The sequence below is a fragment of the Etheostoma cragini genome, chromosome 2, assembly GCF_013103735.1.
Source record: "Etheostoma cragini isolate CJK2018 chromosome 2, CSU_Ecrag_1.0, whole genome shotgun sequence".
Lineage (NCBI taxonomy): Eukaryota > Metazoa > Chordata > Actinopteri > Perciformes > Percidae > Etheostoma > Etheostoma cragini.
The window spans coordinates 27478292-27495585 of record NC_048408.1 but is presented as its reverse complement, the minus strand read 5'-3'; the positions used below and the strand labels follow the sequence as shown (position 1 = coordinate 27495585).

At 40.4% G+C, this 17294-nt stretch overlaps 3 long non-coding RNA genes across 3 annotated transcripts in view; 1 reads left to right on the top strand and 2 right to left on the bottom strand.

Annotated features, from left to right (window-relative positions):
* Positions 1-10852, top strand: part of LOC117952672 — a 13482-nt gene extending 2630 nt beyond the window's left edge. The window contains exons 2-3 of the long non-coding RNA XR_004658470.1: positions 853-857; positions 10756-10852. This is a non-coding gene — a long non-coding RNA (uncharacterized LOC117952672). The remainder of the gene's footprint in view (positions 1-852; positions 858-10755) is intronic.
* Positions 1-17294, bottom strand: part of LOC117952644 — a 148599-nt gene that overhangs the window by 101444 nt on the left and 29861 nt on the right. The window lies entirely within an intron of this gene.
* The window catches only part of LOC117952667, a 17495-nt gene continuing 9972 nt past the window's right edge, over positions 9772-17294 (bottom strand). The window contains exons 2-3 of the long non-coding RNA XR_004658469.1: positions 14823-14827; positions 9772-9781 (exon numbers count right to left, since the gene is read on the bottom strand). This is a non-coding gene — a long non-coding RNA (uncharacterized LOC117952667). The remainder of the gene's footprint in view (positions 9782-14822; positions 14828-17294) is intronic.

The following is a 17294-nucleotide window of genomic DNA, read 5'->3' as shown; positions in this document are numbered from 1 at the left end:
ATTGACCCCACAAATGTGATGCTCCAGAAACTCAATCTGCTCAAAGGAAGGTCAGTTTTGTAGCTTCTGTAACAACCTCACCTGTTTTTAGATGTGTGAACATGATGGCACAAGGGTTTTCTAATCATCAATTAGCCTTCTGAGCCAATGAGCAAACACATTGTACCATTAGAACACTGGAGTGATAGTTGCTGGAAATGGGCCTCTATACACCTATGGAGATATTGCACCAAAAACCAGACATTTGCAGCTCGAATAGTCATTTACCACATTAGCAATGTATAGAGTGTATTCCTTCAAAGTTAAGACTAGTTTAAAGTTATCTTCATTGAAAAGTACAGTGCTTTTCCTTCAAAAATAAGGACATTTCAATGTGACCCCAAACTTTTGAACGTTAGTGTATATATATAAAAAAATAAAAAATACGCACTAAAGCTTATACACATCCATTGTCTTCAACAAGCTTCTACTATTCTGTTAGTTTTACATCTGGGCCTCATTTCCAAAGCATCATAGAAATCCCACTTATGAACCTTTTTAAACTAATGTTTCCAAAACAATCCTGAATGTATTTTAAGTCCCTCTCTATTCACAAAGATCTTGTGAGTGATTTCTCATAGAAGATACAGGGCCCTAGTTACTTGTATCCAGATTGCAACTGAGGCGAATTTCATACTGTACACACCTGCAGTGACTATCAATTGCGAAATAAATATAATCTAAAAAGTGTTATCCAGTGTGAAGCAATGGATTCGGCACAAGATACTTTCTACAAAACACTGTTATTGGCACTCTTTTGTCTATTTTGCTCAACTGCCATATACTCGAGATAGGTCTCAATTCAGGTAGTAGCAGGTGTGTGATGGAAACGGTAACGGTGTGTGAAGTGTCGGTAACTGAGGAATGAAAGGAAACAAATTGGCCAAGAAAAAAAAACACATCTGTCCTAGTGAGAGATGATGAAGCACAGAAGGTGGGAAGAAGGGGAAGATGTTTGTGTGCGTGGATTTTTGACATGCTCATACTGTACACGTACACACACAATCAGAGAAAGGAGGAGATGCTCATCTATATGCCAGCACCATTGGAAACACATGTCATTTTTTCTCTATTAAGTTAGCATGCGAAGTCTGCACACTGCTGTAATTGTTCTTTTTGGTGCGTTATATATGTTCTTCAATCCAGAAATGTTGTACAGTTTATCTCCTGCTTCCTAAATTTCAGATTAAAGTGCTGAATATAAATATTGACACACTTTGCCAAATGCGTCTCTGCCACCTTACTTGTTGATCATTAATGGTTGTTTATTTGCTACATCCCACTCCCTGTAATTTCTTTTTTGTCGTTGTTGTAACCATTTTTGCCCGCTTTTCTACCCGATGTTGTTGCTGAACTCAGCAGCAGCTGAATAATTACCGCCCGCAGCCAAGCGTTTACTCCGAGCGGGACCTTGGTGTTACCATATGCAGTACAATCCAAGAGCCATTTCCCTGAAATGTTCTCTCACCACGTAGATAATCAGGCCTTGATTGCAAACCATACTGCCTACCATTTACCAACACTCACACACACACACAAAAAAGGATGGCATGAGCAATTATCCACAAGTATCCAACAATGAACGAGTTTTCTGAAAACAGGTGGTTTATTATTTAGGCAGACAAAAAGGCTCAGCTTCCCTCATCACAGCTCAGGAAGTCAGCATCCAGATGCGAGCGTCCCATGCCATGTTTTCAGGGCAATGCTTTTGAGTGCGCATTTGAGAGACAAAAAAAGAGCAAGAGAACGAGCGACTGGAATGCATTCATTCACTTTTAACGTTTACTTCGGTAACCCGGCCAGTCTCGGCAGGCAACATCGTAAATTCCTGTAAAGGTTATCAATTTACAATGCGCTAATCACAGCCCTCGTTTTGGTATGCTAATGCATGTGTGGCTAAATGCACTGATGAGTGACTCCAAAGAGCTGCACAGGCCAACATGGCAGCGGTTGATGCTGAGCTGTATGTGGTAAATGGAGGTGGCATGCTTCCTGATGAACGACTGCGAGAGGCTGTGGGAGGAGGACAGCAGGTGTGATTCATGGAGGAATATGAAGCTGCCACTTCTGACCAACTTCACAACCATTGCAAATGTTGAGATATCTGCATGGTGAGTGTGCATATGTGGTGTTTTTGTTCTTCAGTGTGCACGTGCTTTTAGACACGTTTGCGCACATGCATGCACAACTACTAGGCTTGCACACTGGTACTTACGCAATCTCATGGCTGTGGTAATTACAAACAAGAAGTGAGTCGACAAAGTATAATATAACCAAAGTGCTTGTGAGGAGGTAGGTAGGTTTGGATGGTGGTGGACTGGTCAAACAAACACTGGACTTTCACTCAGGAGACCAGAGTTCTTGTCCCGTGGGAAATCAAAAGTCTACTGTCATTTTAAATTAACCAAAATTTTACAGACCTTGGTCTGTGGCGTCAACTTACGTCCTCATTTTAGCTGTATAACATGACTCCTTTTAAGCCAATAGGTGATTTAAATAGACGGCCACATATTTAAACCGCTACCGTGCAGAAGTAATTAAAACGGTCATATGTCGTTTTGGGGAATCTTTGTAAATCAACCTAAAATGTCCTTTAAGGTATGAGGATGTGTCGTTGTGATGGTATTCCTTCACATACATACACACATATACTAACAAAGGATCCTCATTGTCATAATGCATGCAAGCCTGATCAAAACTGACAAAAGCCTCAAATTGGTCCTTATAGATGAGCATACACACATACTGTACTAGCATGCACAGATTGTATACATTATTTTCTAATGCACACAAACACATTTAGCACCAAGCAAATCAAACAAATCTAAACTATGTTTTTATACACAAACTACAGTTCTTTTGGCAACTTGTTAGGACTCCCCAACCCCAGGCATTTTTGTAAATTTCACCAAAGCCAAACAAACCTTGACAATGCATGTCGAGAACTTGTGAAGGGGACTGTGTGCCAAAAAAAGACTTTTGATGTTGTCCACATCCCTGGAGCTTTAAGTCGAACACTCAGAAATAAATACTGTGCTAAACTGTCAGTTCTTAGTTGGAAACTCGCACAACAAGCCTGATTGCTGCTCTCTGGTGTCCAACTTGAGTCCCATGATTGTATAGTGCCAATGGCAGTGCAGAGACAGAGACTGCATACTGCCACATTAGCATTTGATTGGCTGCTAAAAGGTGGTCTAAACTTTAAAACATAGGCTATTTGACAGTTTGCAGAAAAAGATGGGAAAATGCTGGTACCTTGTCTGGTACTACTGGTTAAGAATAGTATCTGCGGTTTTTCATTATCAGACATCAGATAAAGAAAATTTTCTTTATAAAGGTTTCAGGTTTCAGTCTTTGTTACTCTGCCCATTTGCATAAATGAATCCAAATTCATACACGCTATTCCTATGGTTTGAGACTCAGTAACAGCCGGAGCTTCGATATCACAATTAATATCAGAGGAGAGAAAACTTTATTGAATTTTCTAATCTTAGTTGGAATTTAGCCTCAAGTCCATACCCTACTGACTCCCTTCAGGCTTTTTTTGAGATAATTGCAGCACAAAATTCCTGAATATGTGGCAGCTTTTGTAAAATAAAATTGCATAAAAGTTGCAATGTCTTTTGTATTTTTGTTGCAATGAAGTTGATTTTTTGGGATATTTAAAAAGGAAAGCATGCTTGTCTTGAGAGAATAAAAACTACTCTGGGCTGAGTTTTCCTGTTAACCTTACCAAAAAGAGTCAGAATGCTGAAAAAGGCTGGTGGATTTAAGACAAAAGCCTAATATCAAGCGTAGCTTTTCTACATATAAATATATAATTTATTCTTTTGATATTATTGAACGGTACGGTAAGGTTGATATTTATTTTGTTAAAGACAAGACTATTTCTGTGAATATGAGTCATTCTGCTGTCCAGGGTTTTGCCTATGAGCTGAGTGTAGTGAACCCTAATCAAGAAAATCATTTGTTACTCCAGTGACTCAATTTGAAACTCGTAACATAAGTTATAAAGCTTTTTGCAGCTAAGGTGCCTAGGAATAGTAGTTGCTCATGTTGCAAGAGGTTTGTGTATGGCACTGTTATTTTGGATTGAATTGTAGTAAGACTCAACTGATCTGGGTTAATGATGTTAGAGACTCGCGATTCGTAAGTCAATCTAAAGATTTGGGTTAAATATCCGAGTGAATCACGACCCAAACATGTGTAGTCTATATACACAAAGTTCCACTTCCGGGACCTTTCTTTGTGTTGGCATTTTAAACTCTGGTGGATTCATGAGGACTATGGTTAACAGTTCCTCAGATCTCTGCTGGGTAAATCCAGACAGCTAGCTAGACTGTCTAGCTCTCTAACTCTGTCCAATCAGAGTTTTTGGTTGCATGACCAAAACAACTTTTGAACGTCCAGATGTTCCACCAAAACAAATTCATTCCCAAGGCAGAGGCGCCATTCCCGTTTCCCGCCCAAGACAATTGGGATTGGTTTGAAGAAATGCCAATAATCCAGAGCACGTTCTTCTCCCACTTCGGAATGCTGTGTGGACTGGCCAGACCCTCCTCAGCAGCGCTGTGGAGGAAGGCTTCACATGTACTTGCGCTGCTTGTGAAAGTGTTTCCTTTGTTGCAGTTCAAAACGGAGAATCCTTTACTGCATGATTATCTGTTGATTACAACTGCAGCCGTTTTCCCTTTTCAAGCTTTTACTCAGTCAGTTGCATTGCAAATGTGTTTTATTACTCAGTATGTAGAAATGTCTCCACATAAATAAATCCATTACAGAGTGAGTGGCATTTTCAGCTCACATCTGTACTCTGTGACACAACTGGCACTTTGTCAAACAATAACACAAATGTGATAAAATGCCAGGTTTGGTGAGGCAGTGCGCGGCAGCGGTGTGTGTTCGTGTTTGCGTTGAGACATTACACAGCTCAGTGATTTCCATTTAAATTTCCCTTTGGTCCTCTCACTATGTCTCCTTTGACTGCTGCTGTCCCTGGTGGCGCTCCGCGGCAACACATAGTGCATTTGGGAGGTCAGTGCTGTTTTAATAGCCTCTCCCCACTCTCACAGAGTCAGCTCAAGGGCTAGGTGCTGGTGTAGTGTTAAACACATCAGGCAGCAGGGTTCTGTTGCAGTGTAGGCAGACTGTCCTCCAATCAGAACTGCATTTCCTCAAAAGTTAAACTCACTTCTTGTGATATTCAAGGTTCTTACGTAAGTTTAGATTCCATATTGACCGAAATTACACCCAAAATATCCTCCACAGTGGTCTACTACCCCTGTAAATAACGTGTCTCAGGACATGCTCCCATTGACTTGAATGGGAGCATTGAAGGTAGTGTTATTTTCTCTTCTCTTCCTCGTGTGTGTGCGTGTGGTCGCGCGCAAGTGTGTGTTCAAAACAAATGGCAGCATTTATAACCAGGCAGAAGAAAGAAGTAAGCCAGCAACAAGTATTTAGGAAATACTTTTTGTGTAACATTTCTATGAAGGGCAGGACAGCAGGCTGCTGCGATAAACTGCATTGGTCTTTGTAGAAAAAAAAGAAAAAAGAGCTGGCATCAAATACACAAATTTCACATAATGGAATTCAGTGAAATTTATCCAATTTGAAAAAGACATCCTCTGTTTAATGGTGCCTAATGGAGTTTTGTTTTGTAAACCAAACCCATTTTGTAGTGTGATATATAACTTATTTACCCTATTTTCTTTCTCATGAAAGAAAATGTAGCAGTCTTCTTCCCCGCCTTTGTTGGCACATTGCCACGCTTGTAACTGCCAACAGCTGTAAACCGCTGGACTAGCATCTCATGTTAAGCCTGCACAAACTGGCTTTTGGAACACTTGGGCACAGTGGAAAGATAGTGTGAGCACATCATCGACATCTCATCACTTTTTCAGTTTGTATAGTCTCACATTGCCGGACCTTCCTCCACAGTGACTCGGAGGAGGGTCTGGCTAGTCCACGCAGCATTCCGGGATGGGAGGAAAGCATTCTTGGATGTATTGCCGTTTCTTTAAACCAATAACAATTGTCATGGGTGGTGCTAAGCCTCTGCAAAATAGCCTTGGGAAAGAACTTGTTTTGGTGGAACGTATGGAATAAAAAAGTTGTTTTGGTCGTGCAACAGAAAACTCAGTCTGGACAGATAGTCTAGCTAGCTGTCTGGATTTACCCTGCAGAGATCTGAGGAGTTGTTACCCATAGTCCTCATTAATTTGCTGGAGTTTAAAATGCCAGCACAAACCAAGCGGCAGTTGGCGGACATCCGGCCAAAATGTAGGGCATCTGGCGGACTTTCCGGCCGCAACGGAGCAATCGTGGAAATGAAATGTTGTGGATAGAGACTACAGTTTACATTTGTCTGCTGTGGCTGAAAACAACTCTCAATTTCTGAAAGTTGGTTCTGTGCCAAGTTTTTTCACACAAACAATAAAAAAAGAAAATCTGATTTGTTCCTTTAATGCATTGTAAACTTGAATGGTTTGTTCTTGTGGTGGCAGTGCTGTTTTCAAACAGTATTAGCCTAAAGAATAAAGACCTTGCAGGTCTCTCTTAATCCATCTGTTCCTCATTTTGTTTCTTTGAACCTGCACTTCTTTTTGCTATTAATGCATCCTTTCATTTCTCTGACTGGGAAGCAAATTCTGAGTGTGTTAACACAAAAATGTTTATGATTGTAAAATGATTACGCCCCATTAAATCAATTTGAAGCTGCTTCCCCTCGACTCTGCTGTGTGCCGTGTGTGTGCTTTCCTTGTGCTGTTCAGCTTTTAATTCCTTGAGATACGGCAGAGAAGTGCGACAGCCACAGATTTGAATTTCCTTTTCATTTCCTCATTTCTTTCTTCTGCTTCATTAAGGTACCAATGTTATGCTTTTTAATTTTGTTGTAACTGTTTCAAAACTGATTTATTTAGTCCTTCAAAAAGGAAATGTAACTTTTTAGTTAGTTAGAATAAGTTGGGAAAGAGAAGGAGAGTAAAGGCCTTTTGAAATGGGGACTCTGACCAGGCACACAAGGCTGTTGTACTGCTTTTGTGGGCAGTAAAGTTTCCGACTGGGACCAAGGAAATACACTTTCCTTATGCTAATATTTTCTTCACTTGCATCCATTTCAAGCAAGCTCCTATATGTCACTAGCCTGACGTCGTCGTAGTCAGATTCTAGTAAGAATATGAATGGTATCATCTAAACTTAAGCTATCATACGAAGCTAGGAGATCGCCGAGCGGCAGTTGCTATTGGTTTTAAGCCGCTACAGAGGTTTGCAATGACGGCTACAGACCTCCGTCACAGCTCAGTGTTGTCAGTGTTAGTGAGTAGATGTGTTGTAGTCGGTAGTTGGTGGTTCAGTTAACCCAAGAAAAAGTGACTTTAAGTCAAGTATCTGCAATGCGTGCTGCCGGTCGTTATGGAAATGTTTAGGAGACAAAACGTGAGAGTTATGCGGCGACAAAAGTTATATTTCTGAAACAAAACAACTAGTTAAGTTCAGGAAGAAGAACTTGGTTTGGATTATAACACTCCCAAGGGACACACATTTCCCCGGAAGGTGAACTCTGCTTCCTGGCATTAAAATGTCCTGTGTTTCAACCACAATCCACCATGACCTTGTCTCTATGAGGCTGATCCAGCAAAACACTGTTTTCTCAAAGCGAGTGCACTCTGATCTCTTTCCTTCCAAACCGCTGCATTCCTCATATTCACTAGACATGGACATGCTTGATGTTAAATCAGCGACATTACCACCGTCTCACACTTGGCACTCTCTGTTCAGTGTTGTTTGTTCCTCTTTCCGTTTCTCCTATCTGGGCCTCCTCATATCACATTTCCTTTCCCTCCCCTCCCCCTCAAGACCACGTGGCTCCGAGTTGTTCGTGTTTGTCAGAGCCATTAGGATGAAAGCGCGGCGGAGAACGGGTAAGAGGGGTGACGGGTGGGAGCTGCCCCGGTGTTTGACCCGCTTGCCCTCCCCGTCACCAGGCGGCCTTTGCAGAGCCCACCGGGAGGTTCTGGATGTCAGACTGGGTCCTCCTCTATAGACAGTAATTGGCTGGCTCGGAGCTCCGCGTCGGGGCCCTCTCCTGACAGCTGGTGGGTGGATGCTGCACACCAATTAGAAAAACAGGGAGAGACGCAGGGCAAGAGAGAGAGGGAGCGAGAGAGAGAGGCGCACTGTGTTTCTGTGATTACCTTAGAAAGTGAGAGTTGCTGAAATAGAGAAGAGTGCAGTTACAAATACATGCTAATGGACACATACACACAAAACATGTATGCTTTGTTTTCTTTCCCCAGGGCAGCCAAGTTTAACTTTAAAAACTGTATATATTCTCACTTAGGACCTCTTTAAAATGCAGAAGCACTTTAATGTGCTTGTAGAGACACACACACACACACACACACACACATATAGCTCATTCGTGTGAAAGACATCACACCTATGGACACACACACAGGTTGACTGTAAAGCGAAAGAAGAAATGGGCATTCACATTAATTAGTTAATATTAATTCAAGTTGGGGGAGTCAAAGGCTGTGCTGTGCTAGTGCTTTTGGAAGTCCAATTAATACTTTAAACCATCCGGCATTATTACAAGTACATTTGCTAAAAACACTGAGGAAAGAAATCTGGCTCCGCGCTGCTTCCAAACTTCAAAAGTCGCTCGGCAACAATGTTAAATTGGTTTTTTAATTGGACGGTATGAACAGAATGTAAAAGTTCCACATTTACAGTCACACCTTGTACGGTGCCTTTCGCAATCTTTAACTGCAATTATGTGTTACGTGATACTGTTTCTGTGATTATATAATACAAAATAAGAGATGCTGATGGAAAGTGAAAAGAGGCAAGCACAGATTGTAAGCTTACCTCATTCTGGTAGACTGCCATCTGTACGTAGTGGGAAGTGCAATGACAACACACACACACACACACACACACACACACACACACACACACACACACAGAGTAAAGTTCTGCAGACACAGTTTTCTGTCACTGAGTACCTGAGTCTGTAAATCAAGGCAGGGTAACACTTCCCTTTGTGTGTCTGCATGTGTTATACGCACACATACAAACCATCACAACCATGCAGCCGCTATACTGTAATTGATTTCTGAGTCCTCCTCTGATCTCTCTCGTCCCCTCTGATGTGAGCATTATAGATCTGAATCGCCCATTTAATCTCTGACTAATTTCACATTTTCTCTACTAGGCTGGGTTTTTATCAAAATACTTAACAAAATTCACAAAATCACTCATCCAAACTGCAAAATACCTCATACACCTGTATCCTGCAAAATGAAGCACTGCAACCAAAACTACATATAGCATTACAAAAATCATACTTTTGGACCAAATGGCACACGCTTCATTCATATTACCAGATTGTTGTCTAACCAACTACACACTGTTGGGCGTAACGACAAGCCCTCTCATCTTTATTATGTTATGTCATAATATTAAAATAGTTCAAAATGGAGAAAATTCTTCAGATTATTCACATGCACAGACATATTTCATTTAATTTAAAAGTTGTTTTCTCTGGGCATTAACTCCTCTACCACCTCTACCCCTACCTCTTAACGTCTTGCAAAAAAAAGGTGCTCACCTGTGGTCTTTATATTGTGCTTACTTCCTGATTGAAGTGGTAACAACTGAGGTGACACATATATTGGCCAATCAGTTTGTGTAGTGTCATTTTGAATGGCAGTGTTTTGAAATGGCAAACATGGAACTTTTTGTCAGATTTCTGAGGTTTCTCATGCAGAGAACTGTGTTCAGTGCCTTTTAAAAGTGTCATTTCGAATTGCAAAATGTGTGAAAAGCAGAAAATGTGTGTTTACACTTTTGGAGACTTGAGAAGAGGTTTTGCTCTCTGTCAGTATAAATGGTTCTGCTTTGCATATCATTTTTGTATGTTAGCAATTGGAAAAATACCTGTAAGCTCCTGTCTGCTCTGCTCAGAAGGAAACAGACTTTGTTGGAAGTCAATGTGTTGATGTGATTGACACATGTGGCAACTTCCTCTTCTCTGAGTGGGGAGATAGTGTTACTTTAGGGTTTATGGGCAGAAAATAGTCATGTTTATTTCCAAATAACTATTTCAGACTTGTCAAGCTGCATTCAATAAGCAAGAGGGTTGTTACTGCTGGCTTATGCCAGTTATCTGTCTACAGTCTATATTTATACAGAAGCACATGTATATGTCCACCTGAGAATGCAAAAATGTCCAGTTTCAAATGTGGATATGGACAATTTGACATAATTTTTTTAAATTTATGACCTGCAAGCCTTTGTGCACAATGAGCCACTTTTATCATTAAATGTCCCATGGTGTTCTTTGGATGCTTTTATATAGACCTTAGTTGTCCCCTAATACTGTATCTGAAGTCTCTTTCCTGAAATTCCGCCATTACAGCCACTAGAGCCAGTCCCACAATGAGCTGTCCTTGGTCTGTGCCATTGAACGTGTTGAGTTACACTTTTAGAATAATCAGTGATTGACAACGTCTGATAACTAAAATGAGATTTACTTTCACACAAGCATCGTTTTAAGAGCAGGTGTCACATGTTCTAATTATATTTGGAATGAAACCCTGGCGGAAGCATTACTTACACATGCTTTTGGCAGGGAGAGCTGTGTTTTTAACAACAAGGGCGACTTTTTCTGGATAAGTCTTCATTAATGAATAGAAAGTTTTTATTGAGTCTAACTCCGATTCTCCACCGGGCGCGTCTGTGCTGCGTTCCGGTTTTGTTCCGTCCTCCACCACGAGCCATACCAAACCTGGAGCAGCGGAGCCTCTAGCTGCCTGACTAGATCTTTTTTGTCTTTACAAAGTACGCCTTCATTTTTTTGGCTTCCGGATTAAAAGAATCTGTGAAGTCGCATTATGTTGTTTAACCTCCTAATTGAATCTGTCGTTGTCCATGGTGTTGTAAAGGAGACACAAATAAATAAATAAATAAATAAATAAAATTGGGTGGGGGGGGGGGGGGGGTTCAATGAATGGATAGTCTCACTGTTTCAGCTCCTGTCCGGAAATATTTACTGAATCTATTGAAAATAGACCCGGCGCGTATTTTTAGAGGAGCGGAGGGGATAGCCGTGGCTTGGCTGCTGACTTGAATGGACGCCGTTGCTCGCAGAAGCAACCAGTGAAAAAATAGGTGTTAGACTAAATAAGGATGTTCATTCGACAGTATAGTTACACCATTTTTATGGTTTATTGTCCTTGTCTAACACTGACTGCTTGTCTGGATAGATTTTATACATTAAGGCGTTCTAAAAGGTTCTCTTTCAGAATGCATACATCATAACATTATGTTTGGACAGTACCTATTACATGATAAATATAACTTTCAATGTTTACTGCATCACTAGACAATTGGTTCAAAACCACGTAGCCAGTGTTGCCAACTTTTCTGACCCCCTTTAGTGATTTTTTTTTTTTACAAAAGCGACTAGAAACTAATCTGGCGACTTTCTGTAGAAAAGACGGCAGTACTGTCTGGCGACCATGCAAGGTATTTCTCTCTTGTGGCCCCGAAACTGTCACCTCTCTCTTCTGTTCTGTGACAGAGGAGCAGCCCCTCCTCGCTCTCCTGTCTCCAGCAGCTGCACTGCACGGGCAGGTAGAAGGGGAGGGGGGACAGGGTCCAGGGGACAGGGTCCGGGGGCCAGTGTAGGTACAAGAGACAGCCGCTGAGCTGGCCTGGCCCTGGGCAAGCCAGCTTACTTTGAGAATTCTTCATCAATCTTTCTCCCTCCCTTTGTAGAGTATATTGTTTTACTTCAAAGCTACCTATCTAATAATTGTAATACTAATTCCTGTGGTGAATTTGTGCTTATTGAGCTAAAGATTTCTATTTCTTTCTGTCACAACCACTATCCTTTATTCAAGTGATTGCCCAATGATGCATGCAAATGAGAACATGACGTTATCTAGCTGCTTTTAACGAAATTTTGGAGCTGGTGCTAGCTACTTTCATTGGAAAAGAGTTGGCAACACTGCACTTCCGCTTCCCTTTAAAGGGATCATTTTCCCTTGGCACCCCTCCATGCACTCCGTTCACTAGTGCACTAGGATAAATGTATTAAAAGGACTTTATATTTTAGGTTTTCAAGGACAATGTATCTTATCTCTTTGTTGCTTGAAGAGTTAAATAAATGCAAAATGTTTATTGTGCATCTGAAAATCCAAGCATTCAAACCTGTTAAAAAACAAGGAATCACAAAAAACATAAGACTCCAATCTGCAACCAATGATAAAGCTTAAACAAAGTTGCAAAAAGTTATATAAAAGTTAATTTATCGTTACCTCGTATTTTGCATTTTTTTTTTCAAATTATTATTAAAGCAACAGCATGAATTCGGAAAAACGCCAAGAAAGACTAATTCCCATTAGTGGTGTTGTAGCTTTTAGTTGGCTGTATGTGCCCAATATTCAACACAAATCAACACGTAACACTATCTTTAACAGCATTGATGATTTTGTGACGGCAACAATATGCTTTTATGTGCTTTTATCTTTAGTGCAGATAAAGCAAAAAAGAATACAGAGTCAGGTCAAAAAAAAAAAAAAAAAAAAAAACTGAAAAATGTCAGAAGCACTCAAGGTGACAATGATTGCATAAAAGGATTTTTTTATATCCAGCTGAATAAAAAGGCCAGCGGCAGAAGCACTCAGAACTGTCATCCTTCCGTTTGCTGATCTGTGTAATTACTCTTTACTTGTTACGTTTGAGTGATCTGCCTGTTTACTGCACTTTTGTCCACAGCAATAAAAAGGCTTAAAAGTTTTGGGCTTCTCTCTCCCACTTTGTCAGCATAAATTTAAAGTGTCCTAGAAGTATATTTTCAAACAAAACTTGATGTTTTCCATTTTATTAAAGACTAAAGCCCATGTGTTCAGACTGAACATTGTATCATAAAATAAAGAAAAAATACATCTCTTATAGTTTCTCATGTTAGCATGCAGTTTGACAGGCATTATGAATGTGAGATGGCCACGCCCCCTGATTTGCATATAATTGTTGGAAATCTATAGAGAGGGAAATCAATAAATGTGGCACTAGGACATAAAAGTCCACGGAAATAAATAAATGAGGATTTTATCACAAAAGTCTCTTGAAATAAATAGGCGTAGACTTGTGAAATAAAAGTACCATGAAATAATTACCTAATTGATGCTTTTTTATTAGAATATTTACATTTATTTAATTATTTATGTATATATTGCCTCATTTATTAATTTCATGATGTATTTCAAATCAATGAATATATATTATTCATTGATTCATTTATTTATTTAATATTGAATAAAAGGGATGATACCACAGTTAGCTACTCTCATTCAGTTGTACGGCAGGGATACAGTAGTGCACAGAATCCCCATGGTTACCGCACACTGGTTGCCTGGCGTTTCATCGTGGAGCGTTGTCCTTCACATGAGGATCTCCGTGACTACGCAGGCAAAGTGTCGCACCCTGTGTTAAAAGCCCTTTATTTGGCCAATATTAGTTTCTTAGGGGATGCCATTTTTACTGCAATACTCAATAATAGACATTCCTTCCTTCGGGTATGGCCAGGTGAGGGTTTTCTCAACCATCAGAGAAGTTCCCAATGTCAGGTAAACGTCTTGGTGTTGTTAAGATGGCTCTTGCATGTCCTGAATGCATGTCGAAATATGTGATGATGAGGCTTTGTTGGTCCAATCCCTTGTTTTCGGTCACTTTTCAATGTCATTTATTTAACAAAATAAGTTGTCTGAAGAACAGTCACAGTGAGGTCATTTAAAGTGCTCATATTATGCTCATTTTCAGGTTCAGAATAGTATTTTGAGGTTGTACCAGAACAGGTTTACGTGGTTTCATTTTAAAATCAACACCATATTTTTGTAGCTGCTGATCCTGTTTTCACCGTGTGTTGAGCTCTCAGTTTTAGCTACTGAGTGAGACATCACACTTGTTCTAGCTACGGAGTGAGACATATCACTTTTATACTATCTTTGTTGGGAGTTGCATATGTGCAGTAGCTAGGTAAGATCCCATCAGCTAGATAACTCTTTCTCCAACTTTGGTCAGAACAAGACAGGACTAGCTGGGAGACTTCTTCTAAACGAGGGGCTCTTGAGGAATACCTGCAGAACAGGGACATGGAAGTAGTTCTTTGGAGATTATGGTGAACTAGTGTGTGTTGTAGCAGTGTTTGGCCATTGAGAACGAGCTAGCCTGCTAGCTCTAGCATGTGCTACGGTTAGCCACTGTGTATCAGCTAGTGACGTAGAAAGCCGTGCAGATGTTGAACAGCTCACCTGGAGACTGAAGGCAGAGCGAACTGTGTCTCACTCAAAACAGCATAGATAGTTTTGTATCTGTGTGGAGGCACCAGATACACAAATAACACCCCAGATCCCAGAAAAAGTTATTTTTTTCATAATATGGGTACTTTTTTACAAACTCAAACATATTTGCTACAGTTTCAGATGTAAGTATCTCCACTATGATCTAAGGCTAACAGGGCTTTGATGATTACATCATTAGTAGCAAATAACATCACACGTGTCAAGATTTCTCCTTAAAGTCAACGAAACATTTTTAATAAAAGATGTTGCCTGTGTGTACCCTAATCCTTGCCAGCCATTGACTGGAGGCTTAAATGAGGTTGACACAGCATCGCTTTATACACCAGCAGGCAACATGAATAAAAAGAATTTGGGACTGAATTTAGAGGCGCCACGTCAGAGGAAGGTGAAGAGGTGGTTGACAAAAACACTCTCTAACACAAACATACACACACAAACACACACACACAACAGCTTACCTGCTTGAAATGAAAATGTAAGCAACAAGGACAGCTCATCCAGTATTCATACTGTTGCAGCAGTATCACTCTGCCAGAGCTCCGGGCGACAGATAAGGAAGGGGAGAGGAGAACAAAAGAAAAAAGGGAGATGGAGCAGAACAAATTGAATTCATGTAGTGACGACACGCAGGGCTAGTTGGTGAACTACTGTAGCACCTAACACACGAGAAAGCCAAACATGCTAGTGAGTCACAATAGCTTATATGTTATGTTTTTGGGCTTTTTCCCTTTCCTTTATTGTTATATATCTTTTTTGTGCAAGTTATAGGTTTACAAAGTGAAAAAGCCCAAAGTCCCCCCCGCCCCAAAGGGACTTTACTATCTCCAACCGAAGACACTGTTCACACTGACACTTTGTTACACGCGTTTTAGTGCTCACATAGCTGCTAGCGTGGTACACCCTCATACTCTGCTTCTGACTGGCTAGTAGTCCTTACTCACTGTGCATGTGCAACTCCCAACAAAGATGGAACAGAAGTGTGATGCCTTGCTCTGTAGCTAAAACAGAGAGCTCAACACACAGGGTAAAAAGAGGAGCTGCAGTAATCTGCAATACAACAAAAAAATATGGTGTTTTTGAAAATTAAACCATGTTAACCTATTCTGATATAACCTCTTAATACAATTATAAACCTGAAAAAAAGCATAATATGAGCAGGGCAAAAACCTGGGCAAAAACCTCTCAGAGCTAGCAATCTTGGTTGCTAACGGGACAAAAGCTCAAAATTTATTGAAAACATGTATTCTATGTTCTTTCTGCAAACCAAGACTCTTTTCGACAGGAGGTTAAATAAGTGTATGGTAGCTAGTAAGCAACGTTAACTTTCTACATTTTGGACTCTTTACCTGTTAATGAATATTCAAAAGTATTTGAGGAACAATTAAGCAACAATAAATGTGAATTTTACACTAAATGCCACCTAATATTGGGGCATTAAGTATGGGTTAAGTGTATTCAGTTAACTTTTCAGGAGAGGAACTTTCTTAATTGTTGCCTGGTGCCGACCTTTTTTTTATGGAAATCCAACATTAAGGCTTGAGGTGAAGTAAATACTGGCGGCGTTGTTATTCTGAAAGGTGTCTTGGCCTATCACAGGGGGAAAGCCTTTGTATCCTATTTGAAATTTTGTAACAGTGAGACTTAAGTGACAAAAACAAAAAAACAAAAATCACTCGCAAAACGAGCCAAAGTCAAATCAAAGCTGGCCTCTTGAGTATTGGGACACAGGGGTTATTTTCCCCATTCTAAAACTACAAATAAGAAAAATTAAAATTGAGCTGGAATATGAATGCTGAATTATATTAATGCCAGGGAAGTTTCTCTTCAAAATGTCTTTGACCCAGAGCAAATGAGAAACACTTTCTATTGTCTTGGGGCCCTGCGCCATGAAAAATGCATTTTGCAATTCTTATTAGCACAATGGGTACCCAATACATTAGTGTTTGCAATCTCAACATAACTATCAAAGAAGATTCTGCACACCTACACATAATGAGGTGGGCAGAGCCGTGCTGACAGCTGCTTTAAAATTACATGAAGCTAAGCTAAAGTTCAGTCTCGAAGACTGTCTTTAAGCTCTCATTTATTAAAAACCTCTCTGTCTCGACCCTACACCAGATCCTATGCCTTAGCCTGATGTGCACCAAAAATTGAACTACACGTCGCGTAGATTTACGTTGCACGGCCGAGGCCGAGACATTTTATGTCTTTAAACCTGTCAAGAGGGAAGTCAGAGTGGATCGTTTGGATTACAAAATGTGTAGTTTTGATGCAACAGTCAGCCGATTTGCATCCTATTTCCCCAACATTCAACACTGCAGACCCAAAGGACTGGTCATTTCCAGTTTTCTATTTTGTCGTCAGGCTGAGGATGCACATGAATGACCTTTCCTCAGGCTTTTTCTGAACTCCACACCAGCCCTTTACAATATACTATGTGTGATGCTTTCAGTATACAGACAGTATCATCTGTCTATGGTGTCTCCTACCAACAGGATTGATGATAGTCCATCTTTATATCAAATTATGGACCTGCCTGAGCACATAGGCCATCCCTTCAATATGACATTACATTAAGCTCTGTCCTGCTCTTTCTTTCTCACTTATACTTCATTCCTTTCTTCTTTTTCTCTCGGGCTTTACTTACCAATCACTCTCCCAAATTACATTCAATGGTCCTATTATAAATGATGACATGGCACTGAGATGACCTGGCCCTAAGAACAGCTTTAATCAGGGAGAAATTGAACACAGCAATGTAGTTAGACTCCTGTCTTGCACTATAGGCTCTCAGCTGAAATTAGGTTAGTCACGGGTAAACTGACATATACTGGCGCAGCAAAGCACCCTGGCATGCAGCGGGGGGGGGGGGGGGGGGGG